The sequence below is a fragment of the Bactrocera neohumeralis genome, chromosome 6 (genome assembly GCF_024586455.1).
Source record: "Bactrocera neohumeralis isolate Rockhampton chromosome 6, APGP_CSIRO_Bneo_wtdbg2-racon-allhic-juicebox.fasta_v2, whole genome shotgun sequence".
Taxonomy (NCBI): domain Eukaryota; kingdom Metazoa; phylum Arthropoda; class Insecta; order Diptera; family Tephritidae; genus Bactrocera; species Bactrocera neohumeralis.
In genome coordinates this window covers 75,004,028-75,030,187 of record NC_065923.1, presented here as the reverse complement: position 1 = coordinate 75,030,187, position 26,160 = coordinate 75,004,028, and the positions used below count along the sequence as shown (strand labels likewise).

The 26,160-nt window shown below is 36.3% G+C and overlaps 1 long non-coding RNA gene across 4 annotated transcripts in view; it reads left to right on the top strand.

Moving 5' to 3' along the window:
* LOC126761174 (uncharacterized) overlaps positions 1–26,160 on the top strand; it is a 951,325-nt gene that overhangs the window by 47,816 nt on the left and 877,349 nt on the right. The gene's annotated exons all lie outside the window — the stretch shown is intronic.

The following is a 26,160-nucleotide window of genomic DNA, read 5'->3' as shown; positions in this document are numbered from 1 at the left end:
ACAGGCATTATAGCGCTTAAATTGAGTGAGAAGTTAACGCTTTTAATGAGAGCTAAAATAGAGTGAGAAGTTAACGTTTTTAATGAGTGTTCGAGCTAGCTCACATATATTTGAAACCCTTGCAGTTGCATGATTGAGTGAGATGTTTCCGCTTATATTTGAAACCCTTGCAGTTGTAAGGTTGAGTGAGAAGTTTCTGCTGATAATGAGTGTTCGAGCTATCTCACATATATTTGAAACACTTGCGGTATTACATTTTGCAGAAAGAGTGCATGCTGCAAGACGCATTAAACATAAACTTCATTCGGAGTGTAAATATGGTGCTCAGTGCCTGATTTTGGCTTTAATGCTGCTCATGGCAAACAGCTGACACAGATTAACAAGCATTGGAGAAAAAGAGCACATAAGTTCTCAAATTTTCAACAAAATTACATAGGAAATCATAGTTAAAGAGAGCTCTATGTACATGCTAGTATGTGAAAAAGAAGACCAAAGGTATATAAAAAGAGTTTTGAGTTATTTTCTTGCTCAAATTTATATACTCAAACCAAGAGCGCTTAAAAATACACGATTTATATGAGAAGAATCTAACGTGCCGTTCTCTCAAGTGGTATATTGTATATAGAATGAAGAGCGTCGCGTACAATTGGCATATAATTTATTTTCTGAGACAATTTTCATTGAGTGAAAATGCAAAAATTTCAGTTTTTAAGTGAAATTTTGATTTCTATTCTAAAATATAGCTACATCACATAAAGTTGAGTAAAAACTAAAATTTTGCTGAGCAAATTTATATTATGCTCGTTGAGCACATTTCTATGCCTCTCCACCAAGCTCAGTAAGGTTTAAATTTATGCTCAATTTTACTTGTAATTTTGCTATATGCAATATGCTTACAAAAATAAAGCTCACCGCCTGAAATTCACTTATATATAAATTTCGCTCTTAAATACAAAGCGTTTGAGTGGTAAGAGTTGGTGGTCGCTCTGAAAAACAGCTGTGAGCAAGTCTTGTATGAATGGTTCCTTTTACTCAATGAAAATTTGGATTTGCTCACACCACGCAGCATTTTGATTTTGAAGTTAATAAATGAAGAGTTTTGCATGAACTTCATAGGGACCTGATAATATTTATATATACTTCAGCTGAGCAAATTTTTGCAGATTTTAAACGCCAAAACCTCGCTTAATTCTTTAAAAGCTAAGCTGCTTTTGAAAACCCACAAAATAATGCTATCATCATTGATTTTTCCACACACCTTGTCGTAAGTCACCCTCTTATATATAAGTTACTCTGTTACCAGTAACTCGTCGCTCTTTGGGCGCATTTGCATGCTTATCCTGCTAATAATTGATTTTTCCCAAACGAACTGGACTCTTTATTCTGCAACAACTCTGCAAATACACACACTCACATATGTATTTCTGCATTTGTGTGCCTCGCTGTGCACTGCAGCACTCAATACATGCCTCTCATTACCTCAGAGCAGCTCTTTGCTGCCTTACCCTGCTCAGAACCCCGCGTGGCCTACGTGACTTTTCATCACCGCTTACTTTGCGCATCCTATAAATTTTCTTTTCACCGCTAAGCTGTTTTCCACCCTGCCGCACAAACGCGCAACAAATTTCATTCACTCATTTGCAACTCCATTTACTCTCACCCACTCTATGGCACTCAAGCGCTGCGGTTGCTAATGCCAAATGTGAACTGTTTAAATATTTATGCTTAATTCATTACATATACATAAGTGTATATAAATGTACTATATACATATGTGTTTATACATATATACAAAATACATATGCTCCTATTTACTTCTCTCTGCGCACAGCTGATTTTAGACTCCACTACCTCCAGCCACAGCCGCTCTGTGCGCATTGAGCGCTTTTGCTGCCTGCCACAATCAGCTGCTTCATATATGTACGCTCTTACAGCGCTTTACAGCATATCGCGCTCTTCCTATTTGTTGTACTATTGTAAGCACTCTGCGAGTAGCAACCCCAGCCCTTCGACGCAAACTCATTTTGCCGGCTATTTCCGCTGTCAGCGTGAGTTTTATTGATATGTCAAAGTGCTGTGTGAGCGCATGCTGGTTTGAGTTTGTGTGCTTTTCTCACTCACTGCCCGAATTTTGCCGGTTACATCGTTTGCACCGACCTTTAATGACTTTCCACGTACCTTGATATTTTCAGCTGCTGCTTTTCATTTCTGTTTCTAACTTGACGTGTGCGCACGTGATTGTTGGGGATTGGGTGCTGGCAATTAGCTTGAGTCACCAGAAGTCGGTTTTAATTGTCATAATAGTTAAATTTTGAATAATTTAAATATGTTTTATTTATGTTTACAAATTTTTTCTTTGAAAATTTTATATTTTTAGTGTTTTTGATTATATGGGTGTCACTGCTTTCAATAAGTTCCTATCTCGAAGTTACATACATAAATTATTGGAAATTATCATATGAAAGCAAAAAAATATTATATTCTTTTGAAGTCTTGTCTATTTGCGCATTAAATTTGTGAACCTGCCGAAAGCATCTTTTCAGAATTATTAAGTGTGCTTTATGGTTGTATGGTTTTACTGGACTGTCCGTCGGTATATACGCGAATTCGCCCCTCGGGTGTTGAGTTATCGTTGTGAAATTTTGCACATGCTCTTTGCTCCCCAAGAAGTTGCTCATTTGTCGGAACGGCTCATATCGGTCTACTACAACATGTAGCTGTCATACAAACTGAACGATAAAACTCAAGTCTGTATGGAGAACTTTTTTATTTGACGAGATACTTTCACGAAATTTAACATAAATTACTATCTAAAAATTTGCTATAATTTCCAAACTCAGGTCCTTATATGGAGAACTTATTTGATGAGATATTTTCACGAAATTTAGTAGAATGTATTTTCTAAAATAGTGCTACAATCTTCGAAGAAATTTTTCATATCGGATCACTATAGCATATAGTCGCCATATAAACTGACCAATCCAACTCAAGTCCCCAGACAGTGACTTTTTTATTTGATAAGATATTTTCACGAAATTTAGTAGAATGTATTATCTCAAATAGTGCTACAATCTCCGAAGAAATTGTTCAAATCGGATCACTATAGCATATAGCTGTAATACAAACTGAACGTTCAAACTCAAGCCCTTGTATGGAAAACTTTTTTATTTGACAGGATATTTTCACAAAATTCGGCAGAAACTATTATCCAGGATATTGCTACAATTCTCTGTCATATAGTTCAGACCGGATCGCTATAGCATATATGTAGCTGTCATGCAAACTGAACTATCAAAATCAAAATAAAATTATGTTCATACCTTATATTATACATAGCTTCGGTGCAGCTGAAGGTAAAGTGTTTACTGCTTTTGTGTAGTTGTTGCTATGTACATACTTATGTACGTATGTGCTTCACGAAGATGCCTGATCTATCTGCAAAACCAAAGCTGTGGCATTAACATACGAAATCATTATTTATGCCCGCATTTTCAATGCAAGCTCGAGGCTTCACCAAGCATTTTATATGCATGTACGAGGTATATTATATATACATTTATATACATATAAGTTTATATCTTAGTATATTGGTATAACAGACGTTAAATACTCGCTCAAAAATGAAAAATGCAATTTTGTTTATTTTGCGAAGCTTTGGGTTTGTATTTATAAGCAGAATACTTACCATAAACACAATTATATACATACATATATAAATGCGGCCATACATACAAACATTTCTATATGCACCATCTATATATAAGTATAGGTATATACATATGTTTGTGTTTATATTTAAGTGAATATCTTATTTTTGCCTTAACGAGGCTTGAAATGTGAGCCATTCTGACAGCTTTCGAGCACACAAAGACCGATCTTTTATCACATGCTGGGCACACATAGCCATGCAGATGTATAAAAATGCATGAAAATGTATATAAAAGATGATTTATATATGTACATATGTATAGTAAATATGTATATATTTTGCAGTAGTGATAATTCTTTGGTGTTTCGGTAACAAATTTATGGATATTAGGTAGGTAATGCAGGTATGGAAAAATTTTTATTTGACAAGGTATCTTCACGAAATTCAACACAGATTATTATTTGAAACATTGCTATAATTTTCGAAGGAATTGTTGAGATCAGATAACTATAGCATATAGCTGCCATACAAACTGAACAATCAAACTTAAGTCCTTGTATGGAAAACTTTTTTATTTGTCAAGATATCCTCACGAAATTTGGTATAAATTATTACTTAAAGTAGCGCTATAATGTCCATAGAAGTTGTTCATATCGGAAAACTATAGCATATAGTTGTTATACAAAGTGAACGAGCAAACTCAAGTCGTTGTATGGAAAACTTTTTTATTTGATAAGCTATCTTAACGAAATTCAGCAAAAATAATTACCTAAAGCATCAAAACATTCTTCGAAAAAAAATTCTCCGATCGAACAACTATAGCACATAGCTGCCATACAAATTCGGCAACTAAACTCAAGTCGTCGCAAGGAAAACTTTTTTATTTGCCAAGATATCCTCACGAAATTTGGTATAAATTATTACTTAAAGTAGCGCTAAAATCTCTATAGAAATTGTTTATATCGGATAACTATAGCATATAGCTGTCATACAAACTCGGCGACTAAACTCAAGTCCTTGTATGAAAAACTTTTTTATTTGTCAACGGATCTTCATGAAACTTAACACAAAACAATATTTAAGATATTGTTATAATCTCCGAAAGTTTTGTTCAGATCAGACTACTATATCTTATAGCTGCCATACAAACTGAACGAGCACTCTGAAGTCCTTGTATGGAAAACTTATTTATTTGATAAGGCATCGTCACGAAATTCGACACAGATTATTATATGAGGCACAGCTACAATCTCCGAAGAAATTGTTCAGATCGCTTTGCTATATCCTATAGCTGTCATACAAACTGACCGCTCAAGTGCAGAATAAAGTTGATATTACACCCTTTTAGGCTACAAAGGAATGCAACTTTGAAAGTTATTATAGCTGCGGTGCAGCGGTAGTCAACGTTTGTTTTTTTTCTTGTTTGTTTTTAATTTTTTTTTCCAAATCGTATGTTATTTAATTATATTTAATTATAGCATTTGTCGCAGCTTTGGTAATTCTATACTTAGCCAGCCTTTTATGTAACTACAAGCAAACCTGCGTATACATACATACATACGTATATAAAATATATTATTGCGTAACTATTCTCACCACTTACAAACTAGATTTTCGCATTTTTTCAATTTACTCAAATAAATTCTAATTTAATATGCTTATGCCATCGACCTTTAATAAAGCAAAAAAAAGCAAAAGCAAAAAACTGTAATAATCAGCGAAACAATAGTCCAACAGCCGCTACTTCGTTGCCACTAACTAATAGCAGCAACAACAACAAGAACAACAAGCAACAGCAAACTAGCCAGCCAGCCAGCAGCAATAGCTTAACGATCATATAACAACCTCAAACAGTTGAAAAACTAGCAGCAACGCCAGCAATTGTCTCGTTGATTTAATAAATTAACATTCATCGCTTTCGCTAATTGACTGGCAAGTCAAAGTGATGCGACACATTTTCAAATCAAACTAAAAACGTGAACATCTGCTGAACAAATGTAGCCGCTTACAATACATACATATGTATGTATGCCGACGTGTGTATATGTGTGCGTGGGTTTGTTGCTTTATACTGCGCTGCGGTTAACGAACATGGAGAATCGCTTGTAAACTAAGCTAATATATACATATATGTATTATATTTCTATATACAAATGCATATACATACATCCTTCATACATATACATATATATACATACATTTGTAGATAGATTTATATACATATACATATGTAGATAGATATATTTGTGCAAACTATTGGTTTATTGTTGCATTGAGCTCAATTTTCGTGAATATATTTTAATTAAATATTGTACTTAAGCGCAACGTGACAACGAGCGAGGCTGCGAGGTTGCTGGTTTCAGTTGCACGACCAAGCATCGTTTGCAAATCTATACATACATACATATACATATGTACATAGGTATGTTTTAATAGACAAGATATACCAGGTGCAGCAGCTACTAGTTTCAATATAATATAACGGCACCAGGAACATCAGCTATCAGTTATAATTTAATATACACGAATTTTGACTTTTCCGAAAACGTTCTTATTCTTCAACGACTTCTGGCAGCAATACTCAGCTATGCCTATGAACCGCAATATTTTATTAAGATTACTCTTAAATCTCTGTCTGGTGGCAACACACTGCCGTAGAATGGGGCTGACAGTACGAGAAAACTGCAGGAAATGTCTAGAGCAAGACATCTGGAAAACAATGGAGCATTTCTTGTACACTGTATCCGCATTGACAAGACTATGCTGTAAGCATCTGGCGTCCATACAGTGGGATACACTGGAGAAAGTATCTATAGTGAGGCTACAGAGTCTGTTAAAATTCGCGTTAAGCACAGGCATCTTAATGGATAACTACTCCTCATGAACCTAGTACTGAACTCTATCTGGTATCGCAAAAGACCAAAACTGTTCTATACGTGGCTCGAGAAGACATCTTGTCAAATAAGAAAGTTTTCCATACAAAAACTTGATTATGAAGGTTCAGTTTGTATGTTAGCTATAAGTTATAGAAGCGCTATCTGAACAATTTCTTCGGAGATTGTACCGTTATCTTGGACAATATTTCATGCAAAATTTCGTGAAGATATCTTGTCAAATAAAAAAAATTTCTTTACAAGGACTTGAGTTTGATCGATTGGTTTGTATGATAGCTTAATCCCCTACAAGCCAGTCAGCACGCGTACAGAGAAGCCAGTTCCACTGACACTGTTCTTTACCAACTCACGGCTGAACTCCAGAATTCGCTGGAAAATGGCGCTATGTGCCTTTCTAGACATCGAAGGAACTTTTCCGAGCTTGAGGGCCTTAACGCTTGGTGACAAGGAGGTGGAGGTGTAAAAGGAGGTCAAATCCTTAGACCTCACATTAGACTACACCTTACACTGTCCAGAGCTACTAAGGCGCTCTTGATATGCAGACGCCTAGCCGGAAGATCCTGGGGCTGCAAGCCAGGTATCATCAAGTAGCTGTATACCATGATAAGATAAGACCTGTTGCCACTTATGGAGCGGTTGCTTGGGCATCGAAGGCAACACAGTCTTCGGTAGGCCTTCAAAAATAAACAGAGGAATGATCAACCTCCTCCGAGACAAATTCCATCTCCTTGTCGCGCTCTATATAGCACACTGCAGGGTCAGGAAGCACTTGTCCAACATGGGCTTAGTCGCTTGCGCAAACTGTCGGTTTTGCAACATAAAATAGGAAACTCCAGAACACCTGATTCTAGATTGCTCAGCAATTTGCAGAAGCAGGCTCTAGAATATAGTGTATTTTTACTCGAGAGGAAAGTTCTCTGAGCTCCATTCACTTGGTATTGGCCAGGAATGATTATGGCTCAAGCAACTCCCGATTACCGGCCATCCTTTCGGTAGCTAAAAGCCATCCGTTTGAAGGCGTGCTAAAGTGAGAAGACAAAACATCCCTGCCCAGGAATGTGCGCTGGATTTGGGAGCCGCCAAGTATAAAACACCCCCAATGAAAGGAAGAAAACCTTATTACTGTTGTAAACTTAAGCGGTGTCTACGAGAATAAAAAAGAAAAAGAGAATATATAATATATGTATATGTAGCAAATATTTCAGATTGTTAGAGAAAAGAACAGATGAACAATAAAAAAATTTTTATACATACATACATATGTACATAAAGTATATGACTTTGTCTCAATTAGCACGGTACTAATGCTAAATTAGCACGGTACTAATTAAAGTTTAATAATCTTTTTATTCAGATTAAACTTCGTCTCTAATGAGTAGCTGAAAAACCAAGAAATGACATATATACATATGTATGTATGTAAATGCGTATATATAAGTAAAATCTAGGAAAGTGAGAAATATTCTGTTAATTTAAAAAAAAAATACTTCACAAAACACGTTTTTTAATTAAACAACTAAACATGATTGCTACTGTTTAAGGCGTACAGTTATTAATTGCTGACTTGTTAAACGGAAAAAGACATATTTGAAGCAAGTCATCTTGAGATAAGCTGCACTAAATTGTTTGAGATAAAATGAACTTTAGTTTTTTTGAGAAAATTTACTTGTAATTTTTGATAATTTTTCGTTAGTGTACAGGGTCCGGCAATCGTAACCAATTAAAAAGCCATAAATTCGGTTTGGAAATTTATTTTTATTTATTTTAAAGTACAAAATCTGTGAAAATAATCGTAAATTCAGAACCAATTCACTTTTGGTCGATATGACCACTTTTTGCCTTAACTATGGCCTTGAGACGGGCAAAAAACGCATCTCAAGCTGCCCGAATGTGACTTGCCGGTGTTTTGGCCCACTCAACTATTTAAGTACAGGATGTTCTTTTAGACATAAGTATGTTCTTCAGGAAGAAACTATTACAACGCGTTATTGAACGGTTTGAAGTACGAAACTGCTGAAAAACGGCTGCACTTCAAGCTAAAGAATGTGCTGTTTCACCAACACAATGCAGCGTGTCACAAGTGAATGAAAACGATGGTAAAAATTCATGAATTTGGACTACGAATTGCTTTCGCATCCACCGTATGCTCCAGATCTGACCCAAAGCGATATTTCCTGTTCTCAGACCTTAAAAGAATGCTGGCTGGGAAGACATTTTCGTCGATTAAAGAGGTGATCGCCGAAACTGAGGTAGAGAACAAATCGTACTAGGAAAATGGTATCGTCAAGTTGGAGGGTCGCTATAGTCAAGTGTATCACTCATGTGTAGAGTACATAACGTAGCCTAAAATGCAAAATAACGTAACATCACTTTTCGTAAGTTTACAGGCGAAAGAAAAACGATATAATAGAAACCACTAATATTAAAACAAAATTTGAGTTTTGGTTATAAAATGGTTATATATAGGTTATAAATTGGTTATGTATTGATTACACATATATTGGTTATCATACACTCATATTGAAAAAAAATTTGAGTTTTGGTTATAAAATGGTTATATATACATAGGTTATAAATCGGTTATGCATTGGTTATATATTGGTTATATATTGGTTATCATACACTCATATTGAAACAAAATTCGAGTTTTCGTTATAAAATGGTTATATATTGGTTATTATATCTGACAAAGATTTAATTTTTTTTTGATTATATGATGTTTTACATTTTAGGTGACGATATGTTTAACAAGAAAAAGCTAATTTTGCCAAAAAAATTGCTTTTTAACTGCTTTCTGAGTATAAATCTAGTAACAACCGTCTAAAACTGAACTCCCAAAAGTGTATTGCCTCATTGAAAACCACAAAAAACATCACTTGCATTTCATTTGATTTTTTATCAATAAACGAATCCAGACAAATCGTCGCAGAATTGCCAAAAATACACAGACACATGTGTACATATGTGTATGGTAGATTTATACATACATACATATATACAGCTACATATATATTTCCACCTTTGTATATACCTGCATATGTAAGTATGTTGTTCTTATTGTTATTCAAAATAAATGTGTTATCATTAGCAATGCAAATTGATTAGACTTTCGGCATTATTATTTATACCGCTGTAAGTATGTATGTATGTACATATGTATATATATTAATATGTTTGCTTGAATTAAGTTTTCGAATAGTGTTGCTGTGAGTTATCGAAAAATGTCAACAAGCGCAAGCAAAACGCTTACTAATAAACGCTTTTGAAGAAAGAATGAAAAAATCAAGCCATATACATACATATGTCTGTACATATATAAATATATGAGTATAATTGGCCAATACAGGAAACGACAAATGCTGATTATGCTTCATTTTATATATAACTATAAATATATACTACGCCTGTCTTTACATACTTATATACTTATGTATATTTTAATAGTGGGCGATAAATTTTGTTGTATCGTGGGAGATTTCAAAAATGCTAAACACGCTAGAAGTTGTGGGAACCAAAATAGTTAACGTCTAAGATGAGGCGAAAATTTGAAAAATTAGACACGTACACAAGTAGATCGTAGCGATTTCGAGAACTGTTTTTCAATGCGCGTCTTGTGGCGACTTCAGTCAAATTAGTTATAAATGACATGAAGAAATGACAGAGAAGTCAGTACAATGACAATACTAAAAGCAAAAGAAAGTTAATTAAACAGAAAGAAATTAAATATTTTTTGTGGCAGAAATGCAGCAAAAGGTCCAGCAAGACCTTGATATTACCGATTATTGACTGAAAAAAGCATTCAAGTCAGAGTAGGTATTGATTCAGAAATTAACTAAAGCCTGAAATATTTGCTTAGATTCATAGCTTCTGGCTTCTTAAATGCTTTTTCCTAAATGCCATTAGCCTATCAAAGCACACGCTATGTAGCTATAGAGCTCACAGACACTTAGAATTTATGAGGACATATTGCAATCCAAAACCTATCTGATACTCTTCTACTCTAGCCACTGAATGCTTCCCGCGTTTGTTATTGGTTATTCGCAACTAACCTTTCCATATATCTAAAGGGTTTTCACTATCCGCAACCTGTAGTCCGTCTGGTTGCCTACAGCTCGGCAAGCGCAGACTACCCCATCTACGCAAACCCAACCGGATTAAGAATTTAAGTACCATTAGGAGCTCAGGTTTTGTGCATTAAGCTATAATAAATAATAAAGAATGGAGCCATTTGTAGAAGTTTACAAAAGTGTGAAAAGTTCTCTGAGCGCCATTCACTTGGAAGTGTTCAGAAACAGTTCTTTTACATATGGCTCAAGCAGCTCACGACTTCCGGTCTTAGACCAAGTATCCCCTGTGTTGTCAAAAACATCCGTTTGCCGGCGAGCTGAAGTAGGAACATCTTTCCCCAGGGTTGTGCGTTGGGTTTGAGACCCGCCACGTAACAAACCTCCTCAATTAAAAGATCAAAACAGCTTCGGATGTGAGACCCAGCTTTTGATGACGACCACTGCAAAGTCCTCTCTCGAAGACCACATTCTACAAGTCACTCATCATATTCCTCCTGCTATATGATGCAGAGGCATGTACGATGACCATATCTGATGAGTCGGCGTTACGTTTCCCAAAACCTAAATGCGTGGATTCACTTTTTTCAACTGTAGAACAACGAATACGGCGTCTGAGTTCCCGAATTGCTTGCTCCAGCAGTCAGTGGTGATCGATTTTGATATATCCAAAACGAGATAAACTTAACCTAGACATTTCAAAAAGAAACCTCGTTCTACATTAGGGACTTCGTATGTCATATATTTTTGGTTATGCCTAATTTTTTACTCATCCTTTGCAAATCGAAATCGAAATAAAGTCAGTAATTGGTTTCGTCGCTTCAAAGATGGCCATTTGGATATTAACGACCATAGACGTGAAGTAAGGCCAAATCGCTTCGAAGAAAGTGAAATGGAGACTTTGTCGATGAGAATCCGTGTCAAGCGCATGAAGCGCTTGCATAAGCATGAGGAGTCACCGCCAAGCCGTTTTAAAGAAACTACATACGCTGGGAATGACGTAGAAACAATGAATTTGGGTTTCTTATGACCTCAATATCAAGAAATCCACGAAAAAGTGATTCTGATGAATGATAATGCTCGGTCTCACGTTGCTAAACTCAATAAAACTTGCCGCAAAACGCTTAATTGGGAAGTCCTACCCCATCCGCTGTCATCCTCAGATCTTGCGCCGTGCGGTTATTATTTGTTCCGTGCGATGGATCAGGTCTGGTTCGGAAGCAGTCAATGCCTAATAAAATTGCATTTTCCTTAAAAAAAAGAGCGTGAACTTAGTTGCCACCCTAGTAACTGAAAACTTTCACAAGTTCATAAAGCTTTTCAATGTCTGAACCTGTGAGTTATGAAAATCATCCAAATTAATTTGTTAACTCCAAAGCTAAAACCATTTTAATTGATTTTCGAACTCTTAAATTCGATTTAAGCGCAATCTTTTTTGACACTCAATCGAAATTCGATTTACCAAAGTGCCTCCAGGCCAGATTTTCAAAAACTGTTTGCCCATCACCCAACGCTTCATTAAGTTCAGCGCATTTACCTGTCCAAGCAACAAGCTGTCGTGTCGTCATGCGAGTCCAGTTTGTCCAGCGGCCAGCGCTCAATTACACCTCCTCGCACAACTGCACGCCCCCTAGACCCAAAGTGCCAGCACCACGACGGTTTGTTTTTGTTGTGCGTGCATGTATGTGCATGAAGTAATCTCCACTTGGTTGGCTGTCAACTGGGTGTATACACACCCGCATGCCACCGCCGGTACGATACGCGTACCCGGTGAAGTGGGTTTCGGACATGCTGATGGCGAAGCGAATGCGATGTGAAAAGCGAAATCAGGCATAAATTTAATTAAATGCGATAAGGCGCGAATGCCAACGGACAGATGGACGATAGAAGGGTTGGCTTGAGTTGGTTTGGGCTGTGCTGGTTGCCGGGGGGGCGGACAGCAGACAGTGTACCGCGGCACAGACCACTGGCGTATTGGCTGACCAAATGTGAGGGCATATGGTTGGCAGGCAGACTGTTTGTCGCGCGGACGCAGTTTGTGCGCTGGAATGGCGTGGCGATGTGTGAATACTGGGACGCCAAATGCGGCTATTAAGGGAATTGACGGCTGGTGTTGTTGGTGGGGGCAAACGCAAAGGGAGGCAATGCATGTATGAGTCGGCTGGCTGTGGAATTGTGCGCCTGTTCTGTCGCGTTTGGGGTACAGCAGGTGCTGATACAGAACATGTGTGCGAAGTGAAAGCATATGTACTAACTTAACAGGTTAATTGAAAAGTCTCCGGCCTGACATATAGATGGCGCTACTAGAACTATATCCTTACCCTTCTTTCGAAAAAATCATCCCTGCAGTCACCTGCTTGTAGCGCAACCGCGTCCTAGGAGCGTCAAGATGTCCTTCCTCAACTACGCCGACGACATAAAACAATATGCCGACCAGAGTTTGGATGCAACAAACTTCGGTAATGCACTGACTGCCATTCACAATGCAGCCGTTAACACCTTCACCGACTCACTCTCAGTGAATGGCGTACTTCGAGTCATTGCTGCGAGAAACGAGAGTGACCCTTGCGCAGCTTCGTTCTGGATACTGCACCAGGTTAAACTTCCACTTATTCAGAATCGACCCCGACATACCAAAGATCTGTCCAACATGCAACGAGTCCACGCCTGACGCTAGCACCTCTTTGTATGCCCTGCTAATCCTACACATCTGACACCGCTCTCCCTAAAGTCCGACCCCGTCGAAACAGCACGTTTTCTGGGTCTACGGTTGAATGACTTCCACGACAACTTATCTATCCGTGTGGACTGCACATGATGAACCCGCTCCAAAGCATCGAAAAAAGCAACATCAGCCGGCAAGGTTCTGGCGTCTGGAGTTTGGGTTGCGAATGGAATAATTTTTATTGACTACCTTGAAAAATGAAGCTCCATCAATCTCTGCCTAGGATATCAAATCGCTATCGATGCAGGAGTGTGGCGAACGGCTACATAGCCTAGCGGAACGTAACTAAATGTACTTCCTCTGGTTGCGCGGTCACAAAGGTATAGTCGGGAATGAACTGGCCAATGAGCTCACCCACTCCACAGTATCCACTAACATGATAGGACCTGAACCGTTCCCATAAAGGAACATCTCCGCTTGGAAAAAGGAATAGGCGTACAGAGGTATTGGCAACAAGTTGTTAATGGGGGGTTATAACCTCAGCAGGTTTTAATATGTAATCAACCTCTCTAGAGGATCAGGCTACTTGTCAAATTCTACACTGACCACTGCAAGCTGAGGAAGCACTTATACAACGTGCACTTAGCTCCTGGCGCAAATTGTCTGTTCTGCGATAGGGAGCCTGAAACTTCAGAACACCTACTAATTGACTGCATAGCAGTCTACAGAGCAGTATGAACTCTATTTGGAAACAGGTTCCCAGTGCCTTGATCCATGTTTCGAAATAGGGATCACATCGCCTCACTAGCACCTAGCAGTATATTGGATTGTATCAATATGCTGGAGCTATGTATATGATCCTTTGTGATTTAGGAGAGGGCATAATTGACCTAAGGTCACGGTGCAATGCTTGTCTCTCTATCCTATCTTATCTTATGGTAGGCCGGGGACTTTTCAATTCACCTGCTGTGTAAACAGACATAAGTACGTACTTAGTGTATATGTATGTATGTATGTGTGAACACATTATTCTATTGTAAGTCGTCAGCTATTAATCGCTTTTGTTGTTGTTGTGTTGTTGTTGTGTAGCGAACAATTGTACCGCATTGTATGCGCGTAAAATGAAGGTCTGCCACAGCCACTGACACCTTGTCCGCGCATGCCGGAGCCACCCCCTCGCCATTGGCCGCTTTTTGTGTCGCTTTTTAATGTTTTTGTATAAAAATAAATTTTAAATATTTACAAAAGTCCGCATTTGTGTTGCAGTTTAGAACTATTTCAGCATCAATAACATTTTTATTGCTTATTGCGCAAGTGACACACACTCGTTTCATATTTTATATTTGCCAAACAGAACGCAATTTTAAATATAATATTTAGTTATGTATGTAAGTGTGTGTGTGTGTGTAGCTGCCGCGAAGGTCGTTGCCGCCCGGCTGCAGTTTCGTTGCTGCGTTCCAACCCTTTTTTGCTTAGAATTTGCCACGTACGCTCTTTGACGCTGTGTCTTTCTTATGCGACGTGTGCATACACACATACAACCGCAGTTGCATAGACTTAAAAGTAAATATATTTTTATGCGTATTTGCATGGCATTCGAGCTATTTGTGTTTATTAGTTAGTTAGTTAGTTATGAGTTATTAGTTTTCTAAATATTAATTATTTTTCGAGACAGCCATCATAACTCTGAAGTGGGTCTAGGCTGCTACGCAAATAAATTTAACAAATAATGAGCTACTTAAATATAAATAAATTGCAAGGCTAATGGGCATTGTGTCGACACAGACTGTGGGCTTTACAAAAATTACGCATTTTCAAATGCGTATTTGCTTCCTTAATATAAAGATATTGTTATATAATAATAAGCATGATATTTTTGCAATATAGATATGCCAAAATTATCTAAAAAAATCATAATAATTAAAAAATATTAATGTAATTATATAAATTAATACAAAATAATATAAAATGTTAATATCAGCTCGAATACTATTCACTAAGAAAGCAGTTTACATACAAGAATTTGGTTTTGGTCGTTCAGTTTGTATGTCAGCTATATGCTATAGTGACCCGATCTAGAAATTTTTTTTCAAATATTATAGCTTTTCCATAAATATTCATTTATATAAAATTTCAGAAAGATATTTCCACAAAAAAAAAATTTTCTATATAAGATTTCTATTTTTAACGTTCAGTTTATATGGCAGCTATATGCTATAGTGACCCGATCTAGAAATTTTTTTCAAATATTATAGCATTTCCATAAATATTCATTTATATAAAATTTCAGAAATATATTTCCACAAAAAAAAAAATTTCTATATAAGATCTCTATTTTTATCGTTCAGTTTATATGGCAGCTATATGCTATAATGTTCTGATCAAAGAAATTTCTTCAGATATTATAGCTTTGCACTTAACAATAATCTGTGCCAAATTTCGTTGATATATCTCGTCAAATAAAGAAATTTTCAATGCAAGGACATGAGTTTGATCGTTCAGTTTGTATGGCAGCTATATGGTATAGTGACCCGAACTAAAAAAAAATCTTCAGATATTAAAGCTTTGTTATAAGTATTTATTTATATCAAATTTCAGTAAGATATCTCAACAAATAAAAAAGTTTATCATACAAGAACTTATTTTTGATCGTTCAGTTTGTATGGCAGCTATACGCCATAGTAGTTCGATATCAGCGTTTCTGATACTTGAGCAGCTGCTTGATGAGAAAAGCACGTATGAACAATTTTAGAGCGATAACTCCAAAACTGAACGATTAGTTCGTTTACAAACAGACAGGCGGAGGGTTTAATGTTCATGAAATATAAAGGTAGGCTGGTCCCACTAATGTCTGTAATTGTTTCAATCTCACGATAGGTCACATTTCGTTTTCGAATATCAGTTTGCTCCAAGGCCTAAATCGAAGCGGGACTGTCCGCATAGACCTTAGACTTTACATATTCCCCCAGGAATAGCTTAACGTTGTGATATCACACGGCCGGCTCAAAACGTGAAATTATCTGCTCACCAAAGTGTTCTCTCAATAAATCCGTTGATTGCTGCGATGGGTGTGAAGTGGCGCCGTCTTGTTGAATTAAATGTCACCGAGTTCAGGATAATCAATTTCAGGCATCAAATAGTCGGTTATCATGGCGCGATAACAGTCGCCATTGATGGTCACGTTCTTACCGCCATAATTTTTGAAAAAATGAACTGATGATTCCATCGGCCTAGAAACCGCCCAAACTGGTTTTTTTTTCTTGATGAATTGACAGCTTTTGAATCACTTCCGGTTGTTCTTCTAACCAAATGCGGAAATTTCGCTTGTTTACATACCCATTGAACCGGAAATGGACCTCATCGCAGAACAAAATTTGGCTCGAAAACGTCGGGTCTTCTTGGAACTTTTCAAGAGTTCATAAAGCAAAGCGATGTCGCTTGGGAAGGTCGAGCGGTTTCAGTTCTTGCAAAAGCTGTATTTTGTACGCGTTCAATTTAAGATCTTGACGTAAAATGCGCCAAGTCGTTCCGTACGTCAGTTCGAGTTGCTGCGAACGGCGCCGAATCGACTCTCCACGGTCTTCGTGTACACTCTCAGCTACGGCTGCTTTATTTTCTTCATTGAGTACTGGACATGATCAATTTGGTCGATTATTATCCAGTAATGAATGCTGTGTCTCAAGATGGGTAATGGTATTGCGAATAGTATGCTCGTAGGCCGTTGATGTTAACCATAAGTTGAGCGTACCGCGCGAAGCACATTCTTAACAGAACATGAATTCTCGTAATAAAGTTGAACGTTGTTCAGCCGTAAGTCTTTTCATGATAAAATGCCAAACAATACTGAACACAAATGACATGAAAGCATGACGCGACTCACATGTGTACTGTCAAAACAAGGCTATTGTAAAAAGTACCTCTACTTGGATACCCCATTATATGATTTTTGGTAGCATTCTTTGCTCTTATAGCGCCATATAATATCTCTTAATAATAAATTCACAAGCGTTTTCTTTTGTATTCAATATTTGTCTAAATAAGTGTTCACCTAATATTGCCATATTATTGCTATAATTAAATAATTATATATACACCAACAATATTCAGTTTCTTGAGCCGAAACATGAGTTCATATATATGTTAGTATGTATATACAACGGTAAATATATAACTATAAATAATATTTCTAACTCCAAACGCTTGAAGGCTGACATATAGCCTAGCTACAAGTACAAATTACAACCATTTGGCTCGAATTGTATATATCACGTGGCACAAATATTTCTTACACCAATAATTAATGAAAGCATTTCATATAAATAACTAAGCGTATATGTACTACAGAAGAAGAAGAAGATATGTACTTTGAGTTCATTTATGTATTTACGAATATGCATATGAAATGAAATGACGTTTAGTAATGTCCTCGGCAGATAATTATAGTTTGGAGCATTTGAGCCTTTACTAAATGATATAATGGCTCAAATTAAATTATTTACATAAATTCTAAGAATCCTATGCATATGATATTGGAGAATATACATACCTACATATGTATGTGTATTTTGTTAATTCATGCAAGCATACATTTCTACGCTAATATATGTGTGTATATTAGGGTGGGTAAAAAAAAATTAGAATTTTTTTTCGCTTCGTACTCTGAATGAATTGTTTGATAGGCACCTCTAAGTAAAGCATTGAGTTATAAAATTCATAAGAAAAAATTATTTTCTTTAAAATAATAAAATTTTAATATTCTAGTTAATTTTTTTTTAAATAGAAAGGTTTACGAAAAAATCGTTTAAGACCTTTTTTGAAAATTAAATTTTCTACAAAATCCACGAAACGAAATATTTTTTCAAATAGTAGTTCGCAGCGTGGTACAAATTTTTTTTAACTGCTGATAAGAAAATAATAGAAACCGTTAGGCGGAGCAGCTTACCGTTACAACCAGAAGCTCATACTTGTAGAAACTCTCATAGAGGTGTCTATCAACAATTCTTCAGAGTACCAAGCGAAAAAAATCTTCGATTTTTCGACCCGCCCTAATGCATGTGTTTCTGCTCGAAGGCTTTTTGTAATATTATACATATATTTTATATAAAATTATTTAGTAGAAATGCAGCTTATTAATGTGCTATAAAGGGTGTATTCTTGATACGTGTGGTTTTCAAGAAGAAACAAAATGCATATAATTTTAGATTACGGCGAAGAATTCAGCTTAATTAAAGATAAGGGTTTGCCAATATGTTTTAAAAATTATTTCTAGCTGGCTTGGCTGGCTCGCATAAATTTCAGCCAAGTGGTCCAATTTAAGACCACTTTTTGCAGCATTTGGGGTCGTATGCCAGCAAAAATGCGTCGAATATTCCCTACCAAGAAGTCAATCGTCTCGAGCTTACCTGTGTAAACAAATACTTCACATAACCACACAGAAAATAGTCTTATGTCCAGCGGTGTTAAATTCCACGGCCTTTGAGGCCACGTCACAGTCTCAGAACGCGAGATAATGTGCTCACTTTTAGTTATTTTCAATAACTTGACTGTTTCATTTGCTGTATGGCAAGCGCCGTCCTAATGGCACCAAAAGTCGTCCACAACAACATCCTCCTATTCAAGCACAAAAAGTCATTGATCATGGCTCTATAGCGTTTCCCAATGACTGTAACATCATGGCCGTCTCCATGTTTGAAGAAATATGGATCAATGACTCTTGCAGCTCATAGTTCACACCAAAAGGTGACTTTTCGATGATGTAACGGCGTCTCAACAATGGCTTGTAGCTTAACATCATTCTAAATGCAACAATGCTATTTATTAACGTGCCAAAAATCAACCAAAAGTGAGCTTCGTTGCTGTACAAAATTTTCTTGTGAAAATTGGCAACGTTGGCAATGTCGTTTTGATCCTTTTCATTGAATGTACGACGCGCGTGGTGGTCGTTGGGCTTCAATTCTTGCACTAGTTAGATTTTTTAAGTCCGAAAACCTAGACCCTGTCGAAAAACCTTCCATAAAGTGGTTGGGCACAGCTCCAATTGTTCGAGTCTTCTACGAATGTAGTAACCGTGTTTCGTAACAGTTCCATGATTGCTGGAATTACCGACTCTGCGGGGCGATTATGTCTACCGATTATTAGACGCAGCGCGCGATGGGAATTGAGCTATTACTTTGTTAATAAATTTGCACGATTTTCAGACGAAACACGTATCTGTTTTCCCAGAGATCACCGGAAATGGCGTCATAATGGCCGAGTTTAAAATATTTTTTCCAAAAATTTCAGAATTTCTTTGTTAATAGCGTATGTCTGTAATAATAAAAAATTCTAATAAAATGTTTAATTTCTTAATAGAGAAAAACATTTTTGAAAAAAGGCCCGAGGAAACCCATGGAACTCTTTATAAACTGAGCTATCACTCATATTATCTATAGCTCCAGAACAAAGACAAATTTGCTGCTATCAGCTCATAAAATAATTAAACCAATTTTCTCAGTAAAAAAGCACCGTTGTTTATCACTTATTAAAACCGTTGTTTATCACTTATTATTACCTGCAGTGCCTGCAATGCGTCTGAATCACTTTTTGCTACACAAAACCAAAAAAACAATCGAAAAGCAACAACAAGCAAGCGATATTGCTGCATTAATCCTAAAAGCCAGCAGCAAATCAAATCAATTATCATACTAAAGAATTATTTATTCAATCAACTTTCAATGCAGCAGAGAGCGGGAGAGCTGGTGTAGAATTGATGGACTTTGGACTTTGCTTTTGTATGTGAGTGTGTGTGTATGAGCAATAGTGCCCTGAACCGCATGCTTTATACTATTTGCATAAATTTATTTGATAACAACATGAAAACACTTCAACCAATACTAAATTTGTGTACTCGAACAAAAACAGCGACAACAACAAATGCGCATGCTAAAGAACTCAACTCAACAACAACTAAATTCACTTAAGTCAAATTGTTTACGAATATGTTTATGCAAATTGGTTTATGTTCTGCTTTTTTCGCATTTATTTTTACTTTGTTTGCTTGTTGCCTCCGCGGCGACCTTATCAATTAGTGAATTTGCTAATATTATTTGCGCTGAGGGTGTGTGTGTATGTGGGTAAGGCGTGTGCGTCCGGATATAGTGTGCCAAAATTCCAGTTGAATATTGTACGACACACAGGCAAAGTACAGAAAAATAAATTCATAAAAAACTGTGAAAAAAATGCAACCAAAAGTTTATTGATAAAAAGCAAACAAAATGGGAATACGAAAGTGAAATGGTATGTTGAAGGCAGCGAAAAGTTTTGGCAGCGTCCTTGTCAAGTGAAGGCCAATAAATATGCGAAAATATGCTAAGGTACTAATAGACATACATATGTATGTATGTATTGTATACATATATTTTATGTTCATATGTACATACGTATGCTTGTGTGCGTGAGCTTGTGAAACAAATTATACAAATGACACTTCAACACGTTTCTAGCGCTAAAAATAAATACGAATAACGGACATTAAAGGTAGTTTTTTGACAGTAAATAAGTTTTGTTTACATTTGCATACATACATATGTAAATACATAAATATATTTATAAGTGAAAAACCACTCAAGTTTACGGTTCGGTCATTCGAATTGCCATCACCGGCCAAGAGTGTGGACACAGCATTTGAGGAAATTGTAAAAATTGAGCAGAAATTGTAATTTTTGATAGAAAAGTAAGAAAATTAGAAAATTGTTATTTTCGGCTGCACCGAAGCTAGTATACCCTATACAAATAAAGCAGTTTCCATACAAGAACTTGATTTTGACTTGTCGGTTTGTATGGCAGCAAGATGCTAAAGTGATGCGATTTGAACAATTTCTTCGAATATTATAGCGTGGCTTTGGAAAAAGACACGTACAAAATTTCGTGAAGATATCTTGTAAAATAAAAAAGTTTTCCATACAAAAACTTAATTTTGATAGCGCAGTTTGTATGACAGCTATGTGCTATAGTAGTCCGATTTGAACAATTTCTTCGAATGTTATAGTCTTGTCTTGAGAAATTATTCATGTCAAATTACATGACGATATCTCATCAAATAAAAAAGTTTTTCGAACAAGAACTTAATTTTGATTTTCGGTTTGTATCACAGCTATATGCTATGAGTGTCCGATTTGAACAATTTCTTCGAATATTATAGCCTTGTCTTAAAAAATAATCCATACCAAATTTCGAGAAAATATCTTGTCAAATAAAAAAGTTTTTCATACAATGTATTAATTTTGATCGTTCAGTTTATATGGCAACTATATGCTATAGTGACTCGATCTGAAAATTTTTTTCGTGTATTATACCGTTTTATTAATTAAGTATTCGTGCAAAATTTCGTGCAGATATCTCCACAAATAAAGAAGTTTTTCATATGTATATTGTATTTCAGTTTGTATGACAACTATATGAAATAGTACCGAACTAGTCCAAAAATCATGAGTTTTGGGGGACATGTGAAATGGAAGAGATTTCAATTTAATTTTACACAAAACATTAAAAAAAAAAATTTAAAAAACTGAGGGAGTAATTCACATATACAGGCAGACAGACTGACGATCTGTCGAACAGATGGGCATGGCTAAATCAACTCAGCTAGTCACGCTGATTATTTGTATATGTATACATTTTTTAGGAACTCTGACGTTTCCTTTTGTGTATTACAGGCTTCGTTGCAAACTGCATATACGCTGTTAAGGGTATAAAAAATAAGTTTTTTTTTAAGTATACCATATATGGATATGCGACATAAGCACCAGCGCTAGTATATAGTATTTTAAGTACCCAAAATAATATTATAAATACAGTTAAGTTTCGGTAGTAAAATTACTTATATTTTTTATTTCTATAGTTTTTGGCTATAACTCAAACTAGTACCGAACTAGTTAAAAAAGCATGAGTTTTGGAGACTAAAACGAAATGGAATTTAAAAAACTGATGCTATAAATACGGTGAAGTTTCGAGAGTATAATTATCTATATTTTTTAATTCAATAGTTTTTGGCTATAATACAAACTAGTACCGAACTAATAACGAACGAAAAATCATGACTTTTGGGGGACATGTGAAATGAAAGAGAATTTATGTAACACAAAGCATAAAAAAATGGTTTTTCATAATAAAACAATTTTTCAAGACTCACGGTATATACTTATATTTTAACCACAAACTTAACAAAAACAAGTAAGGAAGCGCTAAGTTCGGGTGTCACCGAACATTTTATACTCTCGCATGATAAAGTCATAATCGAGATTTCATTATCCGTCATTTACATATTTTTCAAATACCGTATTTGCGTAAAGTTTTATTCCGTTAACATCATTGGTTCCTAATGTATACGTATATATTATACAGAGAAGGCATCAGATGGAATTCGAAATAGCGTTGTATTGGAAGAAGGCGTGGTTGTGAACCGATTTCACCCATATTTCGTACATGTCATCAGGGTGTTAAGAAAATATTATGTACCGAATTTCATTGAAATCGGTTTAGTAGTTCCTGAGATATGGTTTTTGGTCCATAAGTGGGCGAGGCCACGCCCATTTTCAATTTTTAAAAAAAAGCCTGGATGCAGCTTCCTTCTGCCATTTCTTCCGTAAAATTTAGTGTTTCTGACGTTTTTTGTTAGTTGGTTAATGCTCTTTTTAGTGATTTTCAACATAACCTTTGTATGGGAGGTGGGCGTGGTTATTATCCGATTTCTTCTATTTTTGAACTGTATATGGAAATACCTGAAGGAAACGACTCTATAGGGTTTGGTTGACATAGCTATAGTAGTTTCCGAGATATGTACAAAAAACTTTGTAGAGGGCGGGGTCACGCCCACTTTTCCAAAAAAAAATTACTTCTACATATGCCCCTCCTTAATGCGATCCTTTGTGCCAAATTTCACTTTAATATCTTTATTTATGGCTTAGTTATGACACTTTATAAGTTTTGGGTTTTCGCCATTTTGTGGGCGTGGCAGTGGGCCGATTTTGCCCATCTTCGAACTTAACCTTCTTATGGAGCCAATAAATACGTGTACCCAGTTTCATCACGATATCTCAATTTTTACTCAAGTTACAGTTTGCACGGACGGACGGACAGACAGACATCCGGATTTCAACTCTACTCGTCACCCTGATCACTTTGGTATATATAACCTTATATCTGACTCTTTTAGTTTTAGGACTTACAAACAACCGTTATGTGAACAAAACTATAATACCCTCCTTAGCAACTTTGTTGCGAGAGTATAAAAAGAACCGAAAAATTAACAAAAAATTAATAATAATAATATAGTTAACAAAAACATCCAAAAAAGTTGCCAAAAAATCTGTCAAAAAGGTTACCAAAAAGTAATCAAAAAAATGTTTTTTGCAAAATTTCGCATAAAAACGCGAATAAAATTTGTCACGAAAAATGGCATATTTTAGTCAGGCATCTTAATTTTCAACACATTGCTCGTCTCATCTGCTACTATAGACCATAGGCCTTGTATACAATCTATATATGTATGTACGCTTGTATATTTTTCATGCACTCAATTGAACTGTCGATTTGCTGAACCGCACTAATAGAGTACACACATACATACGAGTATAACGCTGCCACATAAATTAAGGCAGTAGCAAATTAAATTTAATTTAAATCGCATAAAAAAACTATTTTAATCAATTAAACTTGTGAACGCTGCAAATAGAGTGTGAAAGGCATAAAAAGAAAAATATATAGAAATGAGAATATATTTTAAATGGCCATAAAATTTTATGAAAAATTTAGTACTTTAGGAAATGTGAGTGTGTTCAGAGTATGTTGAGTTTGAGGGTGTGAAATGTTCATCAACATACTTAAGTATATTGAGGACAGTCACAGGTTTGAATTATAAGGAACTCAGCGACACTCTTTGGAATTTTCGAATTCGTGCGATTTTACAAGGCAGATGCGAAAAGTAGCTATCAAATGAACAGTTAGCAAATGAGTTTGTACTAGAAGCCGAGGACCAATTCATTGGTTGTATATCGTACAGCTTATCGTTCCATCGACTCTGGTATTAGAGGATGCCAATGCGCAAAGGATCATAAATCCTCCGCAGAACTTTTCTCTAGAAAACTGTTAATCATATAGCAGGGCGGGAATAATGAGTGACTTATAGAGTTTTGTTTTTGTTCGTTAAGAGAGGACTTTACTTCTCAATTGCCTACTCAGTTCGAAGTAGCAACTGTTGGCAAGAGTTATTTTGCGTTGGATTTCGAGGCTGACATTGTTGTTTGTGTTGATACTGGTTCCAAGATAGATCTGCGACTTCGAAGTAATGACTGTCAATAATGACGTGGGAGCCAAATCGCGAATATGTCGACTATGACAGAAGATATTTCGCCTTGCCATACTTCACTACCAGACCAATTTGCGTCGTTTCTTTGTCCAACGTCAACGTCAGTTTAACAAATTTAGACATAGCAGCATAAAGGCAGCTCCTTTTCGTGTTGTGAAAAGCAGCTTTGAAATCGACGAAGAGGTGGTGTGTGTCGATCCTTTTTTCACGGATATTTTCCAAGATTTGGCGCATGGTGAATATTCTGGTCAGTGGTTGGCCTAAAGATAAAGTCCAATCAGCTTCTTGATGGTGAGCTTTAATCTTTCACACAGTGGATTGGGCAGAGCACGTTTAAATTCCAATCGCCGGGCATGCTTTCGTCCGACCATATTTAATAAAGAAGCTAATACATGCTCCTTATCAGTTCTTCGTCTCGTATTTGATAACTCGGCCTGCAATCCATCTTTAGACGGGTAATTGCTATTCGAAGCGCCAGAGATTATGGTCTAGGATGAAGATGAAGCAGCTTAAACCACTTCGAAGTCTGATAGTCACCAAAAAAAGTTATGTTGTCTGCTTGGTGGGATTTTATAAGAATCGTTTAGTTTGAGCTTTCGCCCGCCGATACCGTGATTAATTCTGAAGTGTTTTGTGATCAGCTCAGCTGGACAAATTGTGTGATGTATTTAAACAGAAGAGGGTAGAATTGATCAATAGAAAATGTGTGGCGTTGCATCAGGATAATGCAAGATCTCATATAAGTTTGATGACTTGTTGTTCTGGTGTCTGTATGTTCTTTTTTTTGAATGGGAGAACCTTCACCTCAAATCAGGACATCGAAAACCACTTCGACTAGTTTCTTGCCCGAAAGCTGGCAAAAGCGTTGGCGGCTAGAAAGGGATGTTCCCACACAGCCACCAAATTTTGCAGGCTTGACACCTCCGGACTATTATTTGCGTCGGCGTCCGCAAAAATGTTTGCATGGGAGAACCTTCACTGCAAATCAGTACGTCAAAACCCATTTGAAGCGATTTTTGCGTGTAAGAATCAGATATTTTATGCGCGTGGAAACAAGCTCTTGTCCGAAAGTTGACAAAAGGTTTTGTATCGAAATGGAGATTATAGAATTTCATTAAATATTTTACATAATAAAAACTGGTGTTTTAATTGCACCAAAAACAAACGATATTACTAAGTGAACAACCCAATAAATCAGTTATATAATGTGTTGATATTTTTAGCGCTTTCTACTGCGATTTAGATTATCGTACGTGAGAGCGTTGTTGTCGTAGGTCAGCTGGCTTATGCAATGCACCCCAGTGGCTATAATAAAAATCAATTTTTATTACAACACGTCAGCGCTGATGTGGGTGTATCTCGTTGATTTTAGCTGAACGCATTAGCCGCTATATAATGTGTCTGTATATACTTGTACATATGAATATACATGTGTATATTATATGCATATACACATTATCGCGTAGAAATATCGTTAAACTTCGCGGTCAATTTCGTTGCTGTGATAAAAACAGTCGGTATTCTCAGCACACCAATACATTTAC